The sequence below is a fragment of the Cebus imitator genome, unplaced genomic scaffold (assembly GCF_001604975.1).
Source record: "Cebus imitator isolate Cc_AM_T3 unplaced genomic scaffold, Cebus_imitator-1.0 Scaffold120, whole genome shotgun sequence".
NCBI classification, from domain to species: Eukaryota; Metazoa; Chordata; class Mammalia; order Primates; family Cebidae; genus Cebus; species Cebus imitator.
The window spans coordinates 2,663,265-2,673,719 of record NW_016107435.1 but is presented as its reverse complement, the minus strand read 5'-3'; the positions used below and the strand labels follow the sequence as shown (position 1 = coordinate 2,673,719).

Genomic DNA, 10,455 nt, shown 5'->3' with positions numbered 1-10,455 from the left:
ATATATATATATATATATATATATATATAGGGTTTTTTTGTTGTTGTTGTTAGAGACAGGATCTGTGTATGCTGCCCAGGCTGGTATCAAACTCCTGGCCTCAAGCCATCCTCCTGCCACAGCCCCGCAAAGCACTGAGATTACAAGTGTGAGCCACCATGCCCAGCCCTTTGTGCTTGCTTTTTACTAAGAAAATATATTATTATGATTTTCAGACACTGCAATCTTTCCTTTGGAGTGTATTGTATCTCTTGTTTATTTTTAATACATTTTAGTATTGGCCTAATCTAGTTATCAAATTTAGTATTCTGCAACTGGAAGCAACACTCTTCAATTTGAAACAGATAAATTTTGAACAAATAGAACTATTACTAGTACTAATAGCAGTAACAGTGTTCACTAACCTACTAGATTACTTACTGTGTGCTAAGGCACTATGCTGATCATCACAATAACCTTTTAAGTTGGTAGTGTTATCCCCATTTTCCAGATGAGGGACCTGAAGTAATCTCCCATTCACAGTCATTCACACAGCAGAGCCAGGAGTTTAATTCAATTTCGCCTGAACACAGAGCTCATCCTGTTAAGGCAATACTTTTTTGAAGGCATTTTCCTAGAAGTAGGTACAAGATAAAATGCAAATAGCTTTGTAGAATTTCAAAACATTTAACTGTATGGAAAACTGATGATGAAGGGGATATTTGCGTATCTCAAGGGTTAGACTGGAAAGGGCTATTGCATGTGGTTAATAATCTCTGAGTTCTAGATCTAGACTTCTTGAGTTTGAACCCTGGCCTTGTAACTTATAAATTGTATGACCTTGCAAAGTTATCTAACTTATTTATGGCTCAGTTTTCTCATCTGTAAAATGGAATTATACTGACATATGTCTTAGAATTCTTTTGAGGCTTAAATAAGTTGACATTTATAAAGATCTTAGAGTCATGCTCTGTGTGTTATAAGTGCTGTGAAAGTGTTTGCTGCTATTAATTGCTGTGATAACCATCACCGTCATCACCATGTCCCTGACCTTTGAGGCTGATATTATAAGTACAATCCTGACTTTTTTCAGCTCTGTCATTATCTGACACTCATTTTTGTTTTGGGAAGACACAGAATCTGACTATATACAGCTGTTGCTCAGTTGAAAAAAGCCGAGTATGAACTATACATTTTTCACTCATATGTTTGGTGAGATTATTTAATAACTCCACAATATTTGGGGATACCAAGAAGGCATTGTATAACACAGCCATATAATAACTGATTTGAGCTTGAAAATGAATAGTTATTAGACATCTTAATATTTGGGGACTCTTAGATATAGATAAAAACAGCTAAATTATTTTAAAAAAGCATTTGGCTTTTATCACAGTGTCCTAATTTAGAGGAAAATATGTTTCATATATATCTCTTATACTTAACATGCATTGTAGCCATTTATACTGTTTGTAATGTATCTTAAATACGTAACTATTCTGGGCCTGATGTTTGAGATACGTAATTATCTGTTTAATCTTCCTCTGACAAGGAGGTACTGATAATAGTTATTCCAAGAATGTAAAACTCTTTGACATTGGCTGGGCATGGTTGCTCACACCTCTAATCCCAGCCCTTTGGGAGGCCAGGGCAGGTGGATCACTTGAGATCAGGAGTTTGAGACTAGCCTGGCCAACATGGTGAAAGCCTGTCTCCACTAATAATATAAAAATTAGCGGGACATGGTGACATGTACCTGTAGCTCTAGCTACTCAGGAGACTGAGGCACAAGAATTGTTTGAACCCAGGAGGCAGACAGAAGTTGCAGCAAGCTGAGATCGTGCCGCTGCACTTCAGCCTGGATGACTGAGTGAGATTCTGTCTCAAAAAGTAAACAAAAAATTTTAAAAATAAAACTCCTTATCATAGATTTAACTATGTGACATTGTGATTTTTTCTTATTAAACTTTTTTTTACTATAATAAAACTGATTTTTACTTAACTATGTAGAGATAATACCAAATGTCTACATAGTTCTCTGCCTTACTGGTTGAGTGAGTTTGGTTTTCCCCGTATTACCAGCTCAGATATAGCATACCCAAGACAAACCAAAATGACAATTTATACCTTTTGTTTCTTATTTGCCTTAGTAAAAATGGTTGGTGGTAGTCGCTGCTGGTGCTTCTGTAGGTATGACAGTATGCATGCATTATTGAACAAATACATTCAATTAGCATCTATGTGCAGGTTGCTTGTTTTGGGCACATTGAAAGTGCAAAGACATGGAAGACATGGTTCTTACTTTTAAGTTACTTATTCTTTAGCTGAAGAGAAACAGCATGTCTCCAAATGACTAGCAGGAAGGAATGATCACTTTTAGTTACTCTGGTGATGACTTCATGGAGGAGGTGGAAGTTGAACTTGGTCTTAAAGGATGACTAGAATTCGGAATAACAGAGTTTTGGGTGAGAGCATTTCAAATTGCAGAAATGACAAGAGCAGGAAATATAAATTATTTGAGGAACTGGGGAATACTAGCCTGGTTGGTCTGCAGACATCATCAGTGAGAGATAAATTCAGGAAGATTACCATTTAGAAAAGGGCCATATCATGTAGGACCTCCTAAGGCAAGGTGAAGAGTTTACAGCTTTAAAAGTAAATAGGAGAGGAAAATGAGCTTCGGAGGTATTAAAGAACATGCCTAAAGGCACGTAGCTGAGATACTTTAGAATCCGGTTAAAAATCCAGCCTCTCCGATAGCCTCTGAGAAGAGTCTCAGCTTTAGTGCATTCCTCTTATTAGATATAGCATACCAGTGATTGGAAGTTATTTGACATAATGAGGTAAAATAGGTACTCTTATGGGTTATTAAGTTGTTTGAAGAATTGTAGAACTTCATAAAGCTCCTTAACTTGCTTTTTAGAGTTTTTGTGTGTTTTCGAAACTCTCTGACTGTGATTACTCCTCACAGCTGTCTTTGGGCTGGAATAAAGCCGTATCTTGTTCCTCCCAGTTTACTGAATGCAAAATGCTCATGGCAGCAGCAGCAGAGCCTGGGTCCCAGCCTACTATAGGTGCCTATGGACAAGTCAGTGAACCTCCTCAGTTTCTTCATCTGTAAAATAGGCATAATGGTAGTAACTTCTTCAGAGAGCTATAGTTGAAATTGAATGAGATTGTAAGTATATAGCTCAGGGTTTGGCACATGGTACCCAATCAGTGTTTAGCTGTTAGGAAACCAGCTTATATATTAAACTAGTAGAATATTTATGTTGGAAGAAATATTAGAAGTCACCTTTGCATTTGATAGATGAGGAAACTAAGGACTCAAGTGAATGGATTAATTTGCCCAAACTCGTTGTTAGGTTTGAGACCATGATCCAGGTTCCTCGGTTCGGCATCACATGTTTGAAATGTGACACTATGTGCTCCTGTTGAAAAACCAACTCTCAGATTGGAAAGATGTAAAAGTCATCTGATCCCACTCCCTTGAGATATGCTATAAATGTGCTTAGTTCGAATGGCAACCACGATCAGAATAAATAAACTCTGAGGGAGGCCTTCAGGGACTCTTCTGTCGGGGAAGTTATCTGATGACTGAAGGAAGAAGGAGGAGAAGTGTTTTCACATTGCCTCCCTGCTGCCTTCTCCTGAACTGTTCAGAGCCCATAATTAAAAGAGAAGAGTTAGGTGAGGCTAATGGGGAAGCCACAGGACATATGTTACACTTTTAAGATTCTAGAGTGATCGTGTAGTGAAAGCTTAGCTACTTGGAAACCTCTGACAGATGTACCAAAATTTTATTAAAATGTTAGTTTTCTTTTAGTTGGAAGTCATTCTAAATCATAGTCTAAGCAAATTTTCCCTTTATGATGATTTATGGTCGTAATTATGAATAGGTAAGGTGCTTGCTGGAGTTAGATGTAAATGGATTCTGTAGCATATCATTTTAAGAAGTATCTCATGTCAGCTTTTTAAAAATTACCCTTTTTATTTTTAAAGATAGAGTATGATTTTAAGAGGTATCTCATGTCAGCTTTTTTAAAATTACCTGTTTTATTTTTAAAGGTAGAGTGAATCATATGTAGATACATGACTCCTTGCAGTGTCATGTGGTTCTTTTCAGCAAAATTAACTAGATCAGTGTTTCTCAACAGTTTGACTATTGACATTTTGTGTTGGAGATCAACAAAGGACTTATATCTAGAATACATAGAGAGCTCTTACATCTCAATGACAAGAAAGCAAACCCCCCAAGGGAAAAAACGGGCAAAAGATTAGAACAGATACTTCACCAAAGAAGATATATGGATGGCAGGTAAGCACATGAAAAGATGCTCAGCATTATTAGTCATAGGGAAATGGAAATGGAAATGGAAACCACAATGAGATACTAATTAATACAAAACTACTAGAATTGCTAAAATTAAAAAGACTGGCCATGTTGTGATTGGCAAGAAAGTGGAGCTGCTGAATTCTTACACCTGGTGGTGGGAATGTAAAAGGTTCAATTGTTGAAAAACAGTTGAAGGCCGAGCACGATGGCTCATGCCTGTAATCCAAGCACTTTGGGAGACCGAGGTGGACAGATCACAAGGTCAAGAGATCGAGACCATCCTAGCCAAGATGCTGACACCTGTCCCTACTAAAAATACAAAAGTTAGCTGGACGTGGTTGCACATGCCTGTAGTCCCAGCTACTTGGGACGCTGAGGCAGGAGAATTGCTTGAACCCGGGAGGCGAAAGTTGCAGTGAGCCGAGATCGTGCCACTGCATTCCAGCCTGGCAACAGAGTGAGATTCTGTCTCCCTCTGAAAAATTATTAAGTTAAAGATATACCTTCTGTACCGCTAGACCATTCCATTTCTTTATATTTACCCTAGAGAAACAAAAGCATATGCCCACACAAAGATTTGTACATGAAAGTTCATGACTTGTCCTTAGGTTTCACTATTTGGGAAATCAAGCAGATTAGGGATCTGAATTTATGCTTCTTTAAAAAAATGTAGGTAACTGAAATGTGGAAGTGAATAACACAAGTGGGAGATTTTGCATGGTGCATTTCAAAATATGTAATCCCTTCTTTTGCCTTAATTGGCCTTGATTCAGTATGCAGTATGCACTGGAGTCTCTTCAATGAAAGGACCTTTGAGATCTCACCTGTGGAGAATTGGCTCTTTCTCTATGGACAGCTTTAAGGGCTTTCTTGACTCCTACCCACTCAAATTTCCGGAAGTGTGAGTCTGGTGTTCTTGCTATATGGTGTATGTGGTGCCCTTTCAGTCATGTCTTTCTTCAGCTCTGAAAATGTTTGTCCTTTCTACTTTTTAAAAATGTCTTTTACTTCTACAATTTCTATTAGACGGATGTTGGTTCTCCTGGATTAGATCAATCTTCTACATCTTTTAATTTTTCTCTATTTTAAATCATGATCTTCCATTCTTTCTAACAACATTTTAAAGTTGTATTTATAATCTCAAGAGCTCTTTCCCATTCTCTGGTCACTCAATTTTCATTTCAGTCTGCTCTTTTATTTTACATTATTTTGAACCTTTTATGCATTATTTTGAATCTCTCTAAATAAAAAATTAGAAGATTATCTTGTTTCTTGGATTCCTGCTTCATCAGGGTCAGTTCTGTTTCATTAAATCTTGGAACTTTTCTTGGAAGCCACTATTAGTCCTCAAATGTCTGTTAGAGTTTGTTTCTTTTCATTCATATGTGTTAATGAAAGATTGAGTTCCCAAATATAGACAGAGTTTCTCTGGCTGTATAGAGTATGTGTCCTTAGCAGGCCTCTTCCCTTCATATAGAAGAGGGCTGGAATGAGTTTCTATGAGGTGGGGTGTATGAACTACCATAAATGCAGGTGGGATTTGACCCATGCTGAGTGCCTTGATGCAGGCAAGCTTCTGGGTAGGGAAGCAGAGTAGAAGGGGGCTAGGATGGGAAGCTGTTCTTCAGATGATTTTTCGGTTAATCATGTTGATGTCTGTTCTGCTTCCCATTCCAGGTCTGGAGACCTGCCAACTCTAGGTTTCTCGGTTCTTTGTGGCTCTAGTGTTGGAATAACTGTGGCCTTCTGGGTTTGTTTGGGATTGTGACTTCTGTCTATCATTATTTTGTCTATGATTATACTCCTTTTTTTTCAGCACTGTTATGAATTTATTTTCTTTTGAAACTGGTTGTTGCCATTTTCATAAGGCTCAGAGAAGATTAAACAAACTTGTATCCTTGTCTGCCACAATGACCCAGAAGGCTGAATACTTAAAAAAAATAGCTTTATTGAGATACAATTTGTGAACTATACAATTCACCCATTTAGTGTGTAAAATTCAGTGGGTTTTTAGTACATTCACAGAATTGCATATCATCCATCACCACAGGCAACTTTAGAACATTTTCATCATCTTAAAAAGAAAAGACTTGTTGGTGTCTCCTACCTGTATTACCAGATGTTTGGGAGGCGAGATGGGAGGATTGTTTGAGCCCAGGAGTTCAAGTCTAGTCTGGGCAACATAATGAGACTTTGTCTTGAGCAAAAGAAAAGAAAAGACAGGAGAAGAGAGGAAGGGAGAGACAGACAGAGAGAGAAGGAAAGAAAGAATGAACTACACCTACTTGCTGTCACTCCAGGCAACCACTAATTTGCTTTTTATCTCTAGAGATTTTCTTATTTTGGACACTTCATATAAATGGAATCATTGTCATGACTAGTTTTGCTGTAATATTTACCACTAATTTTTGTATGTAGTAATAGTCAATTATATGGATAGGACACATTTTGTCTGTTCACCATATGAGGGATATTTGGTATGTTAGTCTGTTCTCATGCTACTAATAAAGACAGACCTGAGACTGGGTAATTTATAAAGGAAAGAGGTTTAATGGAATCACAGTTCCACATGGCTGGGGAGGCCTCACAATCATGGCGAAAGATGAAGGAAAAGCAAAGGGATGTTTTTACATGGCAGCAGGTAAGAGAGAGCTTGTGCAGGGGAATTCCCATTTCTAAAACCATCAGATCTCCTGAGATTTATTCCCTATCACAAGAACGGTATGTGAGAAACTGCCCCCATGATTCAATTATCTCTGCCTGGCCCCACCCTTGATGTGGGGATTATTACAACTCCTGGTGAGATTTGGGTGGGGACACAGCCAAACCATATTATTTACGTTGCTTTTCCTTTTTGGCTTGTATAAATAATGCTGTTAGGAGAACTGATATACAAGTTTTTTAGTGGTTGTATGTTTCATTTCTCTTGGCTATATAGGTAGAAGTGGAATTGCTGAGTCGAATGACAATTCTACATTCAACCTTTTGAGGAACTTCTAAATTATTTTCCACAACAGTTGTATGATTTTACATTTCCATCAGTAGTGTATGAGGGTGCAACCTTGTGAAATATGGTTTGGTTTTTGTCCTCATTTCCTGGTATACGCCTCCTAAAATCCTTAGAATGCCCACCATGATGTCTTCTTATGTGCTCGTATGTTGACTGATAGCTGTCAGCCCCTGGGTACTTCAGGATGGGGTTGGTCACTAGAGATTATGGCAGATTTGGAGGGTCGGGACTTTCTCCTAAGTGTGTTCAGGGACACTAAGCAGCATTGCGGCATCCCAGAGCCCCCAGGTCAGCGGCTTAACAGCACCAGTGAGCAGTCTCCTGAGAGGAGAGAAGGGCTGAAGGTTAAGTTGACCAGTGATTTAGTCAGTCATTCCTGTGTGATGAAGCCTCCATAAAAATCTGAAAGGGCTGGGTGCAGTGGCTTATGCCTGTAATCTCAGCAATTTGGGAGGCCAAGGTGGGCAGATCATGAGGTCAGGAGTTCGAGACCTTCCTGGACAACACGGTGAAACCCTGTCTCTATTAAAAATACAAAAATTAGCTGGGCGTGGTGGCATGCACCTGTAATCCCAGCCACTCAGGAGGCTGAAGCAGGAAAATTGCTTGAACCCTGGAGGCAGAGGTTGTAGTGAGCCGAGGTGATGCCATTGCACCCTAGCCTGGGCAATAGAGTGACACTCCATCTCAGATAAAAAATAAAAAATAAATAAAAAATAAAAACCCTGAAAGGACAGAGTCTGAGAACTTTTGGTTAGCTAAACACATGGAAGTTTCTGGAGGGTGGCATGCCTGGGTAGGGCTTGGAAGTTCTGTGCCCCTTTTCCCATACTCACCCTATGCATCTCTTCATCGGCATCCTTTGTAATACCCTTTATAATAAACCGGTAAATGTAAGTAAATGTTTCCTTGAGTTCTGTGAGGCACTCTAGCTAATTAATTGAGCCCAAAGAAGGGGTTGTGGGATCTGTGATTTAGAGCCTGTCAGAAGCACAAATAAAACAACTTGGGGCTTTAAACTGGCATCTAAAGTGGCAGGGGTGAGGTGGGGTTAGGGCATATGGCTAGGGGTGGGGCAGAGGGTCAAGCCCTCAACTTGTAGGATCTGATGCCATATCTGGGTAGATAGTATTGGAATTGAATTGCATTAGAGGACACCTAGCTGGTGTCTTCTGTAGGACTGCTTGCTTGTTTGGTCTGTGGAGAAAATCTCCTACACATTGTGGTGTGAGTGCAGAGGAAAAACTGCTTGATTGTCTGTGTGTTTTTTCTTACTTAGTGCGTTCTAGTTTCTCTACACTCTTGCCAACACTTGTTATTCTCTGTCTTTTTAAATTAAAATTATCCTAGGATATATGAAGTAGTATCTCATTGTAGTTTTGTATTGCATTTTTGAAATGACTAATGGCATTGAGCATCTTTTCATGTGCTTATTGGCTTATTGTACAAGTTAAGTATCCCATCATGCTTAGGACCAGAGGGATTTCAGATTTTGGATTTTTTTTTTTTGGATTTTGTTGAATTTTGGAATATTTTCATATACATAACGAAATATCTTGAGGATAAGACCCAAGTCTAAACATGAAATTCATTTATGTTTCATATATACCTTATACACGGTTGAAGATAATTTTATACAATATTTTAAATAACTTTATGCATGAAACAAAATTTGTGTACACTGAATAATCAGAATGCAAAGGTCACTATCTCTGCCACCCATGTGGACAGTCTATGGTTGTGTGGCATCGTCATCATTCTTGACTCTGAATTTATATGCTTCTAAGAAGCAATCATTTTCCAACACTGATTCACACATACGTATTTAACAGTGAAAACAAATAGAACATACCACTAGTACAGTGAAAAAATAAATATGTTCAGGGTAACTAAGAAGTACAGTAGCATTACCAGAATACCTGTGTTAGCTCCTGGACAACAGGAGGAATCAACTATGGTAGGCTTTTTGTTTTCATCTGCCATGCTGTGTTTTGATTAAAAGCTCACTGTATCACTTCTAAAATGAGGTTGTAGAAAAGAAAGAAAAATAAGAAATATAAGAATTCACTGTACACAATTTTATTTTTTTAGTTGAGTAGAAACACCAGTAGCAATTGAAGGACCTGGAAGTGAGTCCTCTAGGGATGAGGAGGCATTCTGCTGGATGGCTTTTTAAATGTGTCCTCCAGTCATCCTCCTCATTAACCATGGTTTTTTACTTCTACTTCTCTCTCAAATTTTAAAAACTGGCATGGTTTCTTGTTCTATTACAAACGTACCCTGGTGTGTAGTCCTTGAATAACCCCACCATACGTTTTCATCATATTGTCTATGGGCACTTTTTTGCAGTGTTAATTAATGTCATCGTCCACTTGTGGTGTTATATTGGCGCTCAAATGTTTCAGATTTTGGAGCATTTTGGATTGATTTTTGGTTAGGGATGCTCAACCTGTATATCTTTGGAGAAATGTCTATTAAGATTCTTTGCCCATTTTTAAACATTTTTAAAAAAGTATTAGAGAATTTTTATTTTGTTTAGTTGTATATAAACTTTTAGAAACAGTTGCCTGGAAGTGTGGTAGCACAATCATAGCTCACTGCAGCCTTGAACTCCTGGGCTCAAGGTGATACTCCCACCTCAGCCTCTTGAGTAGCTGAGACTACAGATGTGCACAACTATGCCCACTGACTTTTGTGTTTTTAAATTTTTTGTACAGATGAGTTTGGCTGTGCTTGCCCAGCTGGTCTCAAACTCCTGGCATCAAGTGATTCTCCCACAGCGCCCTGCAGTGTTTTTTTTAGTTGGCTTATTTGTCTGTTTAAGATTGAGTTGAAAGAGCTCTTTATATAGTCCGTATACAAGCCCCTTATTAATTACATGACCACAGATGCTTTCTTCTATTGTGTTTATTATGTTTTCACTTCCTTATTAGTCATCATTTATAGAACAAAAGTTTTTAATTTTGAAGTCCAGTTATATATTTCTTATTTTGTTGCTTGTATTTTCCATCTCATGTCTAAGAAACCATTGCCTAACTCAAGTGAAGAAGATTTACTTTTGTATTTTCTTCTGTTTCTTTTCTTTCTTTCTTTCTTTTCTTTTCTTTTTTTTTTTTTTTTTTTTTTTTTT

General features: G+C 38.1%; 1 protein-coding gene across 1 annotated transcript in view; it reads left to right on the top strand.

Annotated features, from left to right (window-relative positions):
• Positions 1-10,455, top strand: part of PSD3 (pleckstrin and Sec7 domain containing 3) — a 453,958-nt gene that overhangs the window by 72,533 nt on the left and 370,970 nt on the right. The window lies entirely within an intron of this gene.